The sequence below is a fragment of the Eucyclogobius newberryi genome, unplaced genomic scaffold, assembly GCF_026437365.1.
Source record: "Eucyclogobius newberryi isolate DKJ021-1_F unplaced genomic scaffold, fEucNew1.0.hap1 SCAF_13, whole genome shotgun sequence".
NCBI lineage: Eukaryota > Metazoa > Chordata > Actinopteri > Gobiiformes > Gobiidae > Eucyclogobius > Eucyclogobius newberryi.
Window position 1 is genome coordinate 37,005,723 of NW_027315757.1, and position 17,814 is coordinate 37,023,536.

General features: G+C 46.4%; 3 non-coding genes across 3 annotated transcripts; all 3 read left to right on the plus strand.

Moving 5' to 3' along the window:
* Positions 1-2,755: 2,755 nt before the first annotated feature.
* Positions 2,756-2,846, plus strand: LOC140358867 (small nucleolar RNA SNORD88). Its single transcript, XR_011926749.1, has one exon. It is a non-coding gene; the product is annotated as a small nucleolar RNA SNORD88 (small nucleolar RNA).
* Positions 2,847-12,178: 9,332 nt separating this feature from the next.
* LOC140358868 (small nucleolar RNA SNORD88) lies at positions 12,179-12,269 on the plus strand. Its single transcript, XR_011926750.1, has one exon. It is a non-coding gene; the product is annotated as a small nucleolar RNA SNORD88 (small nucleolar RNA).
* Positions 12,270-17,626: 5,357 nt separating this feature from the next.
* On the plus strand, positions 17,627-17,717 carry LOC140358869 (small nucleolar RNA SNORD88). The gene has a single exon (XR_011926751.1). It is a non-coding gene; the product is annotated as a small nucleolar RNA SNORD88 (small nucleolar RNA).
* Positions 17,718-17,814: the final 97 nt, after the last annotated feature.

Here is a 17,814-nt window from a genome sequence, read left to right on the forward strand (position 1 = left end):
TCTTAAAGGACACGCGTTACGCTGTCTTAAAGGACACGCGTTACGCTGTCTTAAAGGACACGCGTTACGCTGTCTTAAAGGACACGCGTTACGCTGTCTTAAAGGACACGCGTTACGCTGTCTTAAAGGACACACTGTCTTAAAGGACACACTGTCTTAAAGGACACACTGTCTTAAAGGACACGCGTTGCGCTGTCTTAAAGGACACGCGTTACGCTGTCTTAAAGGACACGCGTTACGCTGTCTTAAAGGACACGCGTTACGCTGTCTTAAAGGACACGCGTTACGCCGTCTTAAAGGACACACTTTACGCCGTCTTAAAGGACACACTGTCTTAAAGGACACACTGTCTTAAAGGACACACTGTCTTAAAGGACACGCGTTACGCTGTCTTAAAGGACACGCGTTACGCTGTCTTAAAGGACACGCGTTACGCTGTCTTAAAGGACACGCGTTACGCTGTCTTAAAGGACACGCGTTACGCTGTCTTAAAGGACACACTGTCTTAAAGGACACACTGTCTTAAAGGACACACTGTCTTAAAGGACACACTGTCTTAAAGGACACACTGTCTTAAAGGACACACTGTCTTAAAGGACACGCGTTGCGCTGTCTTAAAGGACACGCGTTGCGCTGTCTTAAAGGACACGCGTTACGCTGTCTTAAAGGACACGCGTTACGCTGTCTTAAAGGACACGCGTTACGCTGTCTTAAAGGACACGCGTTACGCCGTCTTAAAGGACACACTTTACGCTGTCTTAAAGGACACACTGTCTTAAAGGACACACTGTCTTAAAGGACACACTGTCTTAAAGGACACGCGTTACGCTGTCTTAAAGGACACGCGTTACGCTGTCTTAAAGGACACGCGTTACGCTGTCTTAAAGGACACGCGTTACGCTGTCTTAAAGGACACACTGTCTTAAAGGACACACTGTCTTAAAGGACACGCTGTCTTAAAGGACACGCTGTCTTAAAGGACACGCGTTGCGCTGTCTTAAAGGACACGCGTTACGCTGTCTTAAAGGACACGCGTTACGCTGTCTTAAAGGACACGCGTTACGCTGTCTTAACGCGTTACGCTGTCTTAAAGGACACGCGTTACGCTGTCTTAAAGGACACGCGTTACGCTGTCTTAAAGGACACACTGTCTTAAAGGACACACTGTCTTAAAGGACACACTGTCTTAAAGGACACACTGTCTTAAAGGACACACTGTCTTAAAGGACACACTGTCGCGCTGTCTTAAAGGACACGCGTTGCGCTGTCTTAAAGGACACGCGTTACGCTGTCTTAAAGGACACGCGTTACGCTGTCTTAAAGGACACGCGTTAGGCTGTCTTAAAGGACACGCGTTACGCTGTCTTAAAGGACACGCTTTACGCTGTCTTAAAGGACACGCGTTACGCTGTCTTAAAGGACACGCGTTACGCTGTCTTAAAGGACACGCGTTACGCTGTCTTAAAGGACACGCGTTACGCTGTCTTAAAGGACACACTGTCTTAAAGGACACACTGTCTTAAAGGACACACTGTCTTAAAGGACACACTGTCGCGCTGTCTTAAAGGACACGCGTTGCGCTGTCTTAAAGGACACGCGTTACGCTGTCTTAAAGGACACGCGTTACGCTGTCTTAAAGGACACGCGTTAGGCTGTCTTAAAGGACACGCGTTACGCTGTCTTAAAGGACATGCTTTACGCTGTCTTAAAGGACACGCGTTACGCTGTCTTAAAGGACACGCGTTACGCTGTCTTAAAGGACACGCGTTACGCTGTCTTAAAGGACACGCGTTACGCTGTCTTAAAGGACACACTGTCTTAAAGGACACACTGTCTTAAAGGACACACTGTCTTAAAGGACACGCGTTGCGCTGTCTTAAAGGACACGCGTTACGCTGTCTTAAAGGACACGCGTTACGCTGTCTTAAAGGACACGCGTTATGCTGTCTTAAAGGACACACTGTCTTAAAGGACACACTGTCTTAAAGGACACACTGTCTTAAAGGACACACTGTCTTAAAGGACACACTGACTTAAAGGACACGCGTTACGCTGTCTTAAAGGACACGCGTTACGCTGTCTTAAAGGACACGCGTTACACTGTCTTAAAGGACACGCGTTACGCTGTCTTAAAGGACACACTGTTTTAAAGGACACGCGTTACGCCGTCTTAAAGGACACACTTTACGCTGTCTTAAAGGACACACTGTCTTAAAGGACACACTGTCTTAAAGGACACGCGTTACACTGTCTTAAAGGACACGCGTTACGCTGTCTTAAATGACACGCGTTACGCTGTCTTAAAGGACACACTGTCTTAAAGGACACACTGTCTTAAAGGACACACTGTCTTAAAGGACACACTGTCTTAAAGGACACGCGTTACGCTGTCTTAAAGGACACGCGTTACGCTGTCTTAAAGGACACGCGTTACGCTGTCTTAAAGGACACACTGTCTTAAAGGACACACTGTCTTAAAGGACACACTGTCTTAAAGGACACACTGTCTTAAAGGACACACTGTCTTAAAGAACACGCGTTACACTGACTTAAAGGACACATATCATAGTAAATTGAGTCTTTAAAGCCTGCTCTGACATTTCCCCCGTCACAAACACAGCTAGAGTACAATTATCTTCATTCACATTAGTTTGATTAATCCTGGTTAGAAAGTCCTCTCCCTCCGAGCCACAAAAACACTCAACTGTGACGTGGTTCTGAGAATCTTCTGTTCAAACTCTCCAGACTCGTCCTGTTCCTCTCTGTGATGACTCGCACTGGGCTCTGACTCAATCTGAAGTCAAAGTGCACCTCTGGCCCGACAAGCCCGAGTTTCTGAAGAGGAAATGACACAAATCATGTCTTTTTGTCTCATTTCATATAAAGCCAGAAAATCAAATATGAAAAGAATCGTTGTCTACGTGAAACGTTAAACGCTGGTTTTGTTTTGCAGATGATTTTGAATATTTGGAGAAACATTCTTGGACTTCATAAACCCTGAGGTGCGACTGGCTCTTTATCAAACATGTTCTGAAATGTCCTTGATTTAAACCGATTTAGAGAAAAGAGACAATTTATTCTTTTATTACTTTAACTTAAAGGACACGCGTTACACTGTCTTAAAGGACACGCTTTACGCTGTCTTAAAGGACACACTGTCTTAAAGGACACACTGTCTTAAAGGACACACTGTCTTAAAGGACACACTGTCTTAAAGGACACGCGTTACACTGTCCTAAAGGACACGCGTTACGCTGTCTTAAAGGACACGTGTTACGCTGGCTTAAAGGACACACTGTCTTAAAGGACACGCGTTACGCTGTCTTAAAGGACACGCGTTACGCTGTCTTAAAGGACACGCGTTACGCTGTCTTAAAGGACACACTGTCTTAAAGGACACACTGTCTTAAAGGACACACTGTCTTAAAGGACACACTGACTTAAAGGACACGCGTTACGCTGTCTTAAAGGACACACTGTCTTAAAGGACACACTGTCTTAAAGGACACACTGTCTTAAAGGACACGCGTTACGCTGTCTTAAAGGACACGCGTTACACTGTCTTAAAGGACACACTGTCTTAAAGGACACGCGTTACGCTGTCTTAAAGGACACGCGTTACGCTGTCTTAAAGGACACGCGTTACGCTGTCTTAAAGGACACGCGTTACGCTGTCTTAAAGGACACGCGTTACGCTGTCTTAAAGGACACGCGTTACGCTGTCTTAAAGGACACGCGTTACGCTGTCTTAAAGGACACGCGTTACGCTGTCTTAAAGGACACGCGTTACGCTGTCTTAAAGGACACGCGTTACGCTGTCTTAAAGGACACGCGTTACGCTGTCTTAAAGGACACGCGTTACGCTGTCTTAAAGGACACGCGTTACGCTGTCTTAAAGGACACGCGTTACGCTGTCTTAAAGGACACGCTTTACGCTGTCTTAAAGGACAGGCTTTACGCTGTCTTAAAGGACACGTGTGCTTTACGCTGACTTAAAGGACACGCGTTACGCTGTCTTAAAGGACACGCGTTACGCTGTCTTAAAGGACACGCTTTACGCTGTCTTAAAGGACACACTGTCTTAAAGGACACGCTTTACGCTGTCTTAAAGGACACACTGTCTTAAAGGACACACTGTCTTAAAGGACACACTGTCTTAAAGGACACACTGTCTTAAAGGACACGCGTTACACTGTCCTAAAGGACACGCGTTACGCTGTCTTAAAGGACACGCGTTACGCTGTCTTAAAGGACACGCGTTACGCTGTCTTAAAGGACACGCGTTACGCTGTCTTAAAGGACACGCGTTACGCTGTCTTAAAGGACACACTGTCTTAAAGGACACACTGTCTTAAAGGACACACTGTCTTAAAGGACACACTGTCTTAAAGGACACACTGTCTTAAAGGACACGCGTTGCGCTGTCTTAAAGGACACGCGTTACGCTGTCTTAAAGGACACGCGTTACGCTGTCTTAAAGGACACGCGTTACGCTGTCTTAAAGGACACGCGTTACGCTGTCTTAAAGGACACGCGTTACGCTGTCTTAAAGGACACGCGTTACGCTGTCTTAAAGGACACGCGTTACGCTGTCTTAAAGGACACGCGTTACACTGTCTTAAAGGACACACTGTCTTAAAGGACACGCGTTACGCTGTCTTAAAGGACACGCGTTACGCTGTCTTAAAGGACACGCGTTACGCTGTCTTAAAGGACACGCGTTACGCTGTCTTAAAGGACACGCGTTACGCTGTCTTAAAGGACACGCGTTACGCTGTCTTAAAGGACACGCGTTACGCTGTCTTAAAGGACACGCGTTACGCTGTCTTAAAGGACACGCGTTACGCTGTCTTAAAGGACAGGCTTTACGCTGTCTTAAAGGACACGTGTGCTTTACGCTGACTTAAAGGACACGCGTTACGCTGTCTTAAAGGACACGCGTTACGCTGTCTTAAAGGACACGCGTTACACTGTCTTAAAGGACACGCTTTACGCTGTCTTAAAGGACACACTGTCTTAAAGGACACGCTTTACGCTGTCTTAAAGGACACACTGTCTTAAAGGACACACTGTCTTAAAGGACACACTGTCTTAAAGGACACACTGTCTTAAAGGACACACTGTCTTAAAGGACACACTGTCGCGCTGTCTTAAAGGACACGCGTTGCGCTGTCTTAAAGGACACGCGTTACGCTGTCTTAAAGGACACGCGTTACGCTGTCTTAAAGGACACGCGTTAGGCTGTCTTAAAGGACACGCGTTAGGCTGTCTTAAAGGACACGCGTTACGCTGTCTTAAAGGACACGCGTTACGCCGTCTTAAAGGACACGCGTTACGCCGTCTTAAAGGACACGCGTTACGCCGTCTTAAAGGACACGCGTTACGCCGTCTTAAAGGACACACTGTCTTAAAGGACACACTGTCTTAAAGGACACACTGTCTTAAAGGACACACTGTCTTAAAGGACACACTGTCTTAAAGGACACGCGTTACGCTGTCTTAAAGGACACGCGTTACGCTGTCTTAAAGGACACGCGTTACGCTGTCTTAAAGGACACGCGTTACGCTGTCTTAAAGGACACGCGTTACGCTGTCTTAAAGGACACGCGTTATGCTGTCTTAAAGGACACACTGTCTTAAAGGACACACTGACTTAAAGGACACACTGACTTAAAGGACACGCGTTACACTGACTTAAAGGACACGCGTTACACTGTCTTAAAGGACACGCGTTACGCTGTCTTAAAGGACACACTGTCTTAAAGGACACACTGTCTTAAAGGACACGCGTTGCGCTGTCTTAAAGGACACACCGTCTTAAAGGACACGCGTTACGCTGTCTTAAAGGACACGCGTTACGCTGTCTTAAAGGACACACCGTCTTAAAGGACACTCGTTACGCTGTCTTAAAGGACACGCGTTACGCTGTCTTAAAGGACACACCGTCTTAAAGGACACACTGTCTTAAAGGACACACTGTCTTAAAGGACACACTGTCTTAAAGGACACAGCGTTGCGCTGTCTTAAAGGACACAGCGTTGCGCTGTCTTAAAGGACACGCGTTACGCTGTCTTAAAGGACACGCGTTACGCTGTCTTAAAGGACACGCGTTACGCTGTCTTAAAGGACACGCGTTACGCCGTCTTAAAGGACACGCGTTACGCCGTCTTAAAGGACACACTTTACGCCGTCTTAAAGGACACACTTTACGCCGTCTTAAAGGACACACTGTCTTAAAGGACACGCGTTACGCTGTCTTAAAGGACACGCGTTACGCTGTCTTAAAGGACACGCGTTACGCTGTCTTAAAGGACACACTGTCTTAAAGGACACACTGTCTTAAAGGACACACTGTCTTAAAGGACACACTGTCTTAAAGGACACACTGTCTTAAAGGACACGCGTTACGCTGTCTTAAAGGACACGCGTTACGCTGTCTTAAAGGACACGCGTTACGCTGTCTTAAAGGACACGCGTTACGCTGTCTTAAAGGACACGCGTTACGCTGTCTTAAAGGACACGCGTTACGCTGTCTTAAAGGACACGCTTTACGCTGTCTTAAAGGACACACTGTCTTAAAGGACACACTGTCTTAAAGGACACACTGTCTTAAAGGACACACTGTCTTAAAGGACACGCGTTACGCTGTCTTAAAGGACACGCGTTACGCTGTCTTAAAGGACACGCGTTACGCTGTCTTAAAGGACACGCGTTACGCTGTCTTAAAGGACACACTGTCTTAAAGGACACACTGTCTTAAAGGACACGCGTTGCGCTGTCTTAAAGGACACGCGTTACACTGTCTTAAAGGACACGGGTTACGCTGTCTTAGAGGACACGCGTTACGCTGTCTTAAAGGACACGCGTTACGCTGTCTTAAAGGACACGCGTTACGCTGTCTTAAAGGACACGCGTTACGCTGTCTTAAAGGACACGCGTTACGCTGTCTTAAAGGACACGCTTTACGCTGTCTTAAAGGACACGCGTTACGCTGTCTTAAAGGACACGCGTTACGCTGTCTTAAAGGACACGCGTTACGCTGTCTTAAAGGACACGCGTTACGCTGTCTTAAAGGACACGCGTTACGCTGTCTTAAAGGACACGCTTTACGCTGTCTTAAAGGACAGGCTTTACGCTGTCTTAAAGGACACGTGTGCTTTACGCTGACTTAAAGGACACGCGTTACGCTGTCTTAAAGGACACGCGTTACGCTGTCTTAAAGGACACGCTTTACGCTGTCTTAAAGGACACACTGTCTTAAAGGACACACTGTCTTAAAGGACACACTGTCTTAAAGGACACGCGTTACGCTGTCTTAAAGGACACGCGTTACGCTGTCTTAAAGGACACGCGTTACGCTGTCTTAAAGGACACGCGTTACGCTGTCTTAAAGGACACGCGTTACGCTGTCTTAAAGGACACGCGTTACGCTGTCTTAAAGGACACACTGTCTTAAAGGACACACTGTCTTAAAGGACACACTGTCTTAAAGGACACGCGTTGCGCTGTCTTAAAGGACACGCGTTACGCTGTCTTAAAGGACACGCGTTACGCTGTCTTAAAGGACACGCGTTACGCTGTCTTAAAGGACACGCGTTACGCCGTCTTAAAGGACACACTTTACGCCGTCTTAAAGGACACACTGTCTTAAAGGACACACTGTCTTAAAGGACACGCGTTACGCTGTCTTAAAGGACACGCGTTACGCTGTCTTAAAGGACACGCGTTACGCTGTCTTAAAGGACACGCGTTACGCTGTCTTAAAGGACACGCGTTACGCTGTCTTAAAGGACACACTGTCTTAAAGGACACACTGTCTTAAAGGACACACTGTCTTAAAGGACACGCTGTCTTAAAGGACACGCTGTCTTAAAGGACACGCGTTGCGCTGTCTTAAAGGACACGCGTTACGCTGTCTTAAAGGACACGCGTTACGCTGTCTTAAAGGACACGCGTTACGCTGTCTTAAAGGACACGCGTTACGCTGTCTTAAAGGACACGCGTTACGCTGTCTTAAAGGACACGCGTTACGCTGTCTTAAAGGACACGCGTTACGCTGTCTTAAAGGACACACTGTCTTAAAGGACACACTGTCTTAAAGGACACACTGTCTTAAAGGACACACTGTCTTAAAGGACACACTGTCTTAAAGGACACACTGTCGCGCTGTCTTAAAGGACACGCGTTGCGCTGTCTTAAAGGACACGCGTTACGCTGTCTTAAAGGACACGCGTTACGCTGTCTTAAAGGACACGCGTTACGCTGTCTTAAAGGACACGCGTTAGGCTGTCCTTTAGTTTCTGAAGAGGAAATGACACAAATCATGTCTTTTTGTCTCATTTCATATAAAGCCAGAAAATCAAATATGAAAAGAATCGTTGTCTACGTGAAACGTTAAACGCTGGTTTTGTTTTGCAGATGATTTTGAATATTTGGAGAAACATTCTTGGACTTCATAAACCCTGAGGTGCGACTGGCTCTTTATCAAACATGTTCTGAAATGTCCTTGATTTAAACCGATTTAGAGAAAAGAGACAATTTATTCTTTTATTACTTTAACTTAAAGGACACGCGTTACACTGTCTTAAAGGACACACTGTCTTAAAGGACACACTGTCTTAAAGGACACACTGTCTTAAAGGACACACTGTCTTAAAGGACACGCGTTACGCTGTCTTAAAGGACACACTGTTTTAAAGGACACACTGTCTTAAAGGACACACTGTCTTAAAGGACACACTGTCTTAAAGGACACACTGTCTTAAAGGACATACTGTCTTAAAGGACACGCGTTACGCTGACTTAAAGGACAGGCGTTACGCTGACTTAAAGGACAGGCTTTACGCTGACTTAAAGGACAGGCTTTACGCTGTCTTAAAGGACACGTGTGCTTTACACTGACTTAAAGGACACGCGTTACGCTGACTTAAAGGACACGCGTTACGCTGTCTTAAAGGACACACTGTCTTAAAGGACACGCGTTACGCTGTCTTAAAGGACACGCGTTACGCTGTCTTAAAGGACACGCGTTACGCTGTCTTAAAGGACACGCGTTACGCTGTCTTAAAGGACACGCTTTACGCTGTCTTAAATGACACACCGTCTTAAAGGACACGCGTTACGCTGTCTTAAAGGACACACCGTCTTAAAGGACACGCGTTACGCTGTCTTAAAGGACACGCTTTACGCTGTCTTAAAGGACACACTGTCTTAAAGGACACACTGTCTTAAAGGACACGCGTTACGCTGACTTAAAGGACACGCGTTACGCTGTCTTAAAGGACACGCGTTACGCTGTCTTAAAGGACACGCGTTACGCTGTCTTAAAGGACACGCGTTACGCTGTCTTAAAGGACACGCGTTACGCTGTCTTAAAGGACACGCGTTACGCTGTCTTAAAGGACACGCGTTACGCTGTCTTAAAGGACACGCGTTGCGCTGTCTTAAAGGACACGCGTTACGCTGTCTTAAAGGACACGCGTTACGCTGTCTTAAAGGACACGCTTTACGCTGTCTTAAAGGACACGCGTTACGCTGTCTTAAAGGACACGCGTTACGCTGTCTTAAAGGACACGCGTTACGCTGTCTTAAAGGACACGCGTTACGCTGTCTTAAAGGACACGCGTTACGCTGTCTTAAAGGACACGCTTTACGCTGTCTTAAAGGACAGGCTTTACGCTGTCTTAAAGGACACGTGTGCTTTACGCTGACTTAAAGGACACGCGTTACGCTGTCTTAAAGGACACGCGTTACGCTGTCTTAAAGGACACGCTTTACGCTGTCTTAAAGGACACACTGTCTTAAAGGACACACTGTCTTAAAGGACACACTGTCTTAAAGGACACGCGTTACACTGTCTTAAAGGACACGCGTTACGCTGTCTTAAAGGACACGCGTTACGCTGTCTTAAAGGACACGCGTTACGCTGTCTTAAAGGACACGCGTTACGCTGTCTTAAAGGACACGCGTTACGCTGTCTTAAAGGACACACTGTCTTAAAGGACACACTGTCTTAAAGGACACACTGTCTTAAAGGACACGCGTTGCGCTGTCTTAAAGGACACGCGTTACGCTGTCTTAAAGGACACGCGTTACGCTGTCTTAAAGGACACGCGTTACGCTGTCTTAAAGGACACGCGTTACGCCGTCTTAAAGGACACACTTTACGCCGTCTTAAAGGACACACTGTCTTAAAGGACACACTGTCTTAAAGGACACGCGTTACGCTGTCTTAAAGGACACGCGTTACGCTGTCTTAAAGGACACGCGTTACGCTGTCTTAAAGGACACGCGTTACGCTGTCTTAAAGGACACGCGTTACGCTGTCTTAAAGGACACACTGTCTTAAAGGACACACTGTCTTAAAGGACACACTGTCTTAAAGGACACGCTGTCTTAAAGGACACGCTGTCTTAAAGGACACGCGTTGCGCTGTCTTAAAGGACACGCGTTACGCTGTCTTAAAGGACACGCGTTACGCTGTCTTAAAGGACACGCGTTACGCTGTCTTAAAGGACACGCGTTACGCTGTCTTAAAGGACACGCGTTACGCTGTCTTAAAGGACACGCGTTACGCTGTCTTAAAGGACACACTGTCTTAAAGGACACACTGTCTTAAAGGACACACTGTCTTAAAGGACACACTGTCTTAAAGGACACACTGTCGCGCTGTCTTAAAGGACACGCGTTGCGCTGTCTTAAAGGACACGCGTTACGCTGTCTTAAAGGACACGCGTTACGCTGTCTTAAAGGACACGCGTTACGCTGTCTTAAAGGACACGCGTTACGCTGTCTTAAAGGACACGCGTTAGGCTGTCTTAAAGGACACGCGTTACGCTGTCTTAAAGGACACGCGTTACGCCGTCTTAAAGGACACGCGTTACGCCGTCTTAAAGGACACACTTTACGCCGTCTTAAAGGACACACTGTCTTAAAGGACACACTGTCTTAAAGGACACACTGTCTTAAAGGACACGCGTTACGCTGTCTTAAAGGACACGCGTTACGCTGTCTTAAAGGACACACTGTCTTAAAGGACACACTGTCTTAAAGGACACACTGTCTTAAAGGACACGCGTTGCGCTGTCTTAAAGGACACGCGTTACGCCGTCTTAAAGGACACACTTTACGCCGTCTTAAAGGACACACTGTCTTAAAGGACACACTGTCTTAAAGGACACACTGTCTTAAAGGACACACTGTCTTAAAGGACACGCGTTACGCTGTCTTAAAGGACACGCGTTGCGCTGTCTTAAAGGACACACTGTCTTAAAGGACACACTGTCTTAAAGGACACACTGTCTTAAAGGACACACTGTCTTAAAGGACACACTGTCTTAAAGGACACGCGTTGCGCTGTCTTAAAGGACACGCGTTGCGCTGTCTTAAAGGACACGCGTTACGCTGTCTTAAAGGACACTCGTTACGCTGTCTTAAAGGACACGCGTTATGTTGTCTTAAAGGACACACTTTCTTAAAGGACACACTGTCTTAAAGGACACACTGACTTAAAGGACACGCGTTACGCTGTCTTAAAGGACACGCGTTACGCTGTCTTAAAGGACACGCGTTACACTGTCTTAAAGGACACGCGTTACGCTGTCTTAAAGGACACACTGTCTTAAAGGACACACTGTCTTAAAGGACACGCGTTGCGCTGTCTTAAAGGACACGCGTTACGCTGTCTTAAAGGACACGCGTTACGCTGTCTTAAAGGACACGCGTTACGCTGTCTTAAAGGACACACTGTCTTAAAGGACACACTGTCTTAAAGGACACACTGACTTAAAGGACACGCGTTACGCTGTCTTAAAGGACACGCGTTACACTGACTTAAAGAACACGCGTTACACTGACTTAAAGGACACACTGTCTTAAAGGACACACTGTCTTAAAGGACACACTGTCTTAAAGGACACACTGACTTAAAGGACACGCGTCACGCTGTCTTAAAGAACACGCGTTACACTGACTTAAAGGACACATATCATAGTAAATTGAGTCTTTAAAGCCTGCTCTGACATTTCCCCCGTCACAAACACAGCTAGAGTACAATTATCTTCATTCACATTAGTTTGATTAATCCTGGTTAGAAAGTCCTCTCCCTCCGAGCCACAAAAACACTCAACTGTGACGTGGTTCTGAGAATCTTCTGTTGAAACTCTCCAGACTCGTCCTGTTCCTCTCTGTGATGACTCGCACTGGGCTCTGACTCAATCTGAAGTCAAAGTGCACCTCTGGCCCGACAAGCCCGAGTTTCTGAAGAGGAAATGACACAAATCATGTCTTTTTGTCTCATTTCATATAAAGCCAGAAAATCAAATATGAAAAGAATCGTTGTCTACGTGAAACGTTAAACGCTGGTTTTGTTTTGCAGATGATTTTGAATATTTGGAGAAACATTCTTGGACTTCATAAACCCTGAGGTGCGACTGGCTCTTTATCAAACATGTTCTGAAATGTCCTTGATTTAAACCGATTTAGAGAAAAGAGACAATTTATTCTTTTATTACTTTAACTTAAAGGACACGCGTTACACTGTCTTAAAGGACACACTGTCTTAAAGGACACACTGTCTTAAAGGACACACTGTCTTAAAGGACACACTGTCTTAAAGGACACGCGTTACGCTGTCTTAAAGGACACGCGTTACGCTGTCTTAAAGGACACGCTTTACGCTGTCTTAAAGGACACGCGTTAGACTGTCTTAAAGGACACGCGTTACGCTGTCTTAAAGGACACGCGTTACGCTGTCTTAAAGGACACACTGTCTTAAAGGACACACTGTCTTAAAGGACACACTGTCTTAAAGGACACGCTGTCTTAAAGGACACACTGTCTTAAAGGACACGCGTTACACTGTCTTAAAGGACACGCGTTACGCTGTCTTAAAGGACACGCTTTACGCTGTCTTAAAGGACACGCGTTAGACTGTCTTAAAGGACACGCGTTACGCTGTCTTAAAGGACATGCTTTACGCTGTCTTAAAGGACACGCGTTACGCTGTCTTAAAGGACACGCTTTACGCTGTCTTAAAGGACACGCGTTACGCTGTCTTAAAGGACACGCGTTACGCTGTCTTAAAGGACACGCGTTACGCTGTCTTAAAGGACACGCGTTACGCTGTCTTAAAGGACACGCGTTACGCTGTCTTAAAGGACACGCGTTACGCTGTCTTAAAGGACACGCGTTACGCTGTCTTAAAGGACACACTGTCTTAAAGGACACACTGTCTTAAAGGACACACTGTCTTAAAGGACACACTGTCTTAAAGGACACACTGTCTTAAAGGACACGCGTTACGCTGTCTTAAAGGACACGCGTTACGCTGTCTTAAAGGACACACTGTCTTAAAGGACACACTGTCTTAAAGGACACACTGTCTTAAAGGACACGCGTTACGCTGACTTAAAGGACAGGCGTTACGCTGACTTAAAGGACAGGCTTTACGCTGACTTAAAGGACAGGCTTTACGCTGTCTTAAAGGACACGTGTGCTTTACACTGACTTAAAGGACACGCGTTACGCTGACTTAAAGGACACGCGTTACGCTGTCTTAAAGGACACACTGTCTTAATGGACACGCGTTACGCTGTCTTAAAGGACACGCGTTACGCTGTCTTAAAGGACACGCGTTACGCTGTCTTAAAGGACACGCGTTACGCTGTCTTAAAGGACACGCTTTACGCTGTCTTAAATGACACACCGTCTTAAAGGACACGCGTTACGCTGTCTTAAAGGACACACCGTCTTAAAGGACACGCGTTACGCTGTCTTAAAGGACACGCTTTACGCTGTCTTAAAGGACACACTGTCTTAAAGGACACACTGTCTTAAAGGACACGCGTTACGCTGACTTAAAGGACACGCGTTACGCTGTCTTAAAGGACACGCGTTACACTGTCTTAAAGGACACGCGTTACGCTGTCTTAAAGGACACGCGTTACACTGTCTTAAAGGACACGCGTTACGCTGTCTTAAAGGACACGCGTTACGCTGTCTTAAAGGACACGCGTTACGCTGTCTTAAAGGACACGCGTTACGCTGTCTTAAAGGACACGCGTTACGCTGTCTTAAAGGACACGCGTTACGCTGTCTTAAAGGACACGCGTTACGCTGTCTTAAAGGACACGCGTTACGCTGTCTTAAAGGACACGCTTTACGCTGTCTTAAAGGACAGGCTTTACGCTGTCTTAAAGGACACGTGTGCTTTACGCTGACTTAAAGGACACGCGTTACGCTGTCTTAAAGGACACGCGTTACGCTGTCTTAAAGGACACGCTTTACGCTGTCTTAAAGGACACACTGTCTTAAAGGACACACTGTCTTAAAGGACACACTGTCTTAAAGGACACACTGTCTTAAAGGACACGCGTTACGCTGTCTTAAAGGACACGCGTTACGCTGTCTTAAAGGACACGCGTTACGCTGTCTTAAAGGACACGCGTTACGCTGTCTTAAAGGACACGCGTTACGCTGTCTTAAAGGACACGCGTTACGCTGTCTTAAAGGACACACTGTCTTAAAGGACACACTGTCTTAAAGGACACACTGTCTTAAAGGACACGCGTTACGCTGTCTTAAAGGACACGCGTTACGCTGTCTTAAAGGACACGCGTTACGCTGTCTTAAAGGACACGCGTTACGCTGTCTTAAAGGACACGCGTTACGCCGTCTTAAAGGACACACTTTACGCCGTCTTAAAGGACACACTGTCTTAAAGGACACACTGTCTTAAAGGACACGCGTTACGCTGTCTTAAAGGACACGCGTTACGCTGTCTTAAAGGACACGCGTTACGCTGTCTTAAAGGACACGCGTTACGCTGTCTTAAAGGACACACTGTCTTAAAGGACACGCTGTCTTAAAGGACACGCTGTCTTAAAGGACACGCGTTGCGCTGTCTTAAAGGACACGCGTTACGCTGTCTTAAAGGACACGCGTTACGCTGTCTTAAAGGACACGCGTTACGCTGTCTTAAAGGACACGCGTTACGCTGTCTTAAAGGACACGCGTTACGCTGTCTTAAAGGACACGCGTTACGCTGTCTTAAAGGACACGCGTTACGCTGTCTTAAAGGACACGCGTTACGCTGTCTTAAAGGACACACTGTCTTAAAGGACACACTGTCTTAAAGGACACACTGTCTTAAAGGACACACTGTCTTAAAGGACACACTGTCTTAAAGGACACACTGTCGCGCTGTCTTAAAGGACACGCGTTGCGCTGTCTTAAAGGACACGCGTTACGCTGTCTTAAAGGACACGCGTTACGCTGTCTTAAAGGACACGCGTTACGCTGTCTTAAAGGACACGCGTTAGGCTGTCTTAAAGGACACGCGTTAGGCTGTCTTAAAGGACACGCGTTAGGCTGTCTTAAAGGACACGCGTTACGCCGTCTTAAAGGACACGCGTTACGCCGTCTTAAAGGACACGCGTTACGCCGTCTTAAAGGACACACTTTACGCCGTCTTAAAGGACACACTGTCTTAAAGGACACACTGTCTTAAAGGACACACTGTCTTAAAGGACACACTGTCTTAAAGGACACGCGTTACGCTGTCTTAAAGGACACGCGTTACGCTGTCTTAAAGGACACACTGTCTTAAAGGACACACTGTCTTAAAGGACACACTGTCTTAAAGGACACGCGTTGCGCTGTCTTAAAGGACACGCGTTACGCCGTCTTAAAGGACACACTTTACGCCGTCTTAAAGGACACACTGTCTTAAAGGACACACTGTCTTAAAGGACACACTGTCTTAAAGGACACACTGTCTTAAAGGACACGCGTTACGCTGTCTTAAAGGACACGCGTTGCGCTGTCTTAAAGGACACACTGTCTTAAAGGACACACTGTCTTAAAGGACACACTGTCTTAAAGGACACGCTGTCTTAAAGGACACGCGTTGCGCTGTCTTAAAGGACACGCGTTGCGCTGTCTTAAAGGACACGCGTTACGCTGTCTTAAAGGACACTCGTTACGCTGTCTTAAAGGACACGCGTTATGTTGTCTTAAAGGACACACTGGCTTAAAGGACACACTGTCTTAAAGGACACACTGTCTTAAAGGACACGCGTTGCGCTGTCTTAAAGGACACACCGTCTTAAAGGACACGCGTTACGCTGTCTTAAAGGACACGCGTTACGCTGTCTTAAAGGACACACCGTCTTAAAGGACACTCGTTACGCTGTCTTAAAGGACACGCGTTACGCTGTCTTAAAGGACACACCGTCTTAAAGGACACACTGTCTTAAAGGACACACTGTCTTAAAGGACACACTGTCTTAAAGGACACGCGTTACGCTGTCTTAAAGGACACGCGTTACGCTGTCTTAAAGGACACACTGTCTTAAAGGACACACTGTCTTAAAGGACACACTGTCTTAAAGGACACACTGTCTTAAAGGACACGCGTTGCGCTGTCTTAAAGGACACGCGTTACGCTGTCTTAAAGGACACGCGTTACGCTGTCTTAAAGGACACACTGTCTTAAAGGACACACTGTCTTAAAGGACACACTGTCTTAAAGGACACACTGTCTTAAAGGACACACTGACTTAAAGGACACGCGTTACGCTGTCTTAAAGGACACGCGTTACGCTGTCTTAAAGGACACGCGTTACACTGTCTTAAAGGACACGCGTTACGCTGTCTTAAAGGACACACTGTTTTAAAGGACACGCGTTACGCTGTCTTAAAGGACACACTGTCTTAAAGGACACACTGTCTTAAAGGACACACTGTCTTAAAGGACACGCGTTGCGCTGTCTTAAAGGACACGCGTTACGCTGTCTTAAAGGACACGCGTTACGCTGTCTTAAAGGACACGCGTTACGCTGTCTTAAAGGACACGCGTTACGCTGTCTTAAAGGACACACTGTCTTAAAGGACACACTGTCTTAAAGGACACACTGTCTTAAAGGACACACTGTCTTAAAGGACACGCGTTACGCTGTCTTAAAGGACACGCGTTACGCTGTCTTAAAGGACACACTGTCTTAAAGGACACACTGTCTTAAAGGACACACTGTCTTAAAGGACACACTGTCTTAAAGGACACACTGTCTTAAAGGACACGCGTTGCGCTGTCTTAAAGGACACGCGTTGCGCTGTCTTAAAGGACACGCGTTACGCTGTCTTAAAGGACACGCGTTACGCTGTCTTAAAGGACACACTGTCTTAAAGGACACACTGTCTTAAAGGACACACTGACTTAAAGGACACGCGTTACGCTGTCTTAAAGGACACGCGTTACACTGACTTAAAGAACACGCGTTACACTGACTTAAAGGACACACTGTCTTAAAGGACACACTGTCTTAAAGGACACACTGTCTTAAAGGACACACTGTCTTAAAGGACACACTGACTTAAAGGACACGCGTCACGCTGTCTTAAAGAACACGCGTTACACTGACTTAAAGGACACATATCATAGTAAATTGAGTCTTTAAAGCCTGCTCTGACATTTCCCCCGTCACAAACACAGCTAGAGTACAATTATCTTCATTCACATTAGTTTGATTAATCCTGGTTAGAAAGTCCTCTCCCTCCGAGCCACAAAAACACTCAACTGTGACGTGGTTCTGAGAATCTTCTGTTGAAACTCTCCAGACTCGTCCTGTTCCTCTCTGTGATGACTCGCACTGGGCTCTGACTCAATCTGAAGTCAAAGTGCACCTCTGGCCCGACAAGCCCGAGTTTCTGAAGAGGAAATGACACAAATCATGTCTTTTTGTCTCATTTCATATAAAGCCAGAAAATCAAATATGAAAAGAATCGTTGTCTACGTGAAACGTTAAACGCTGGTTT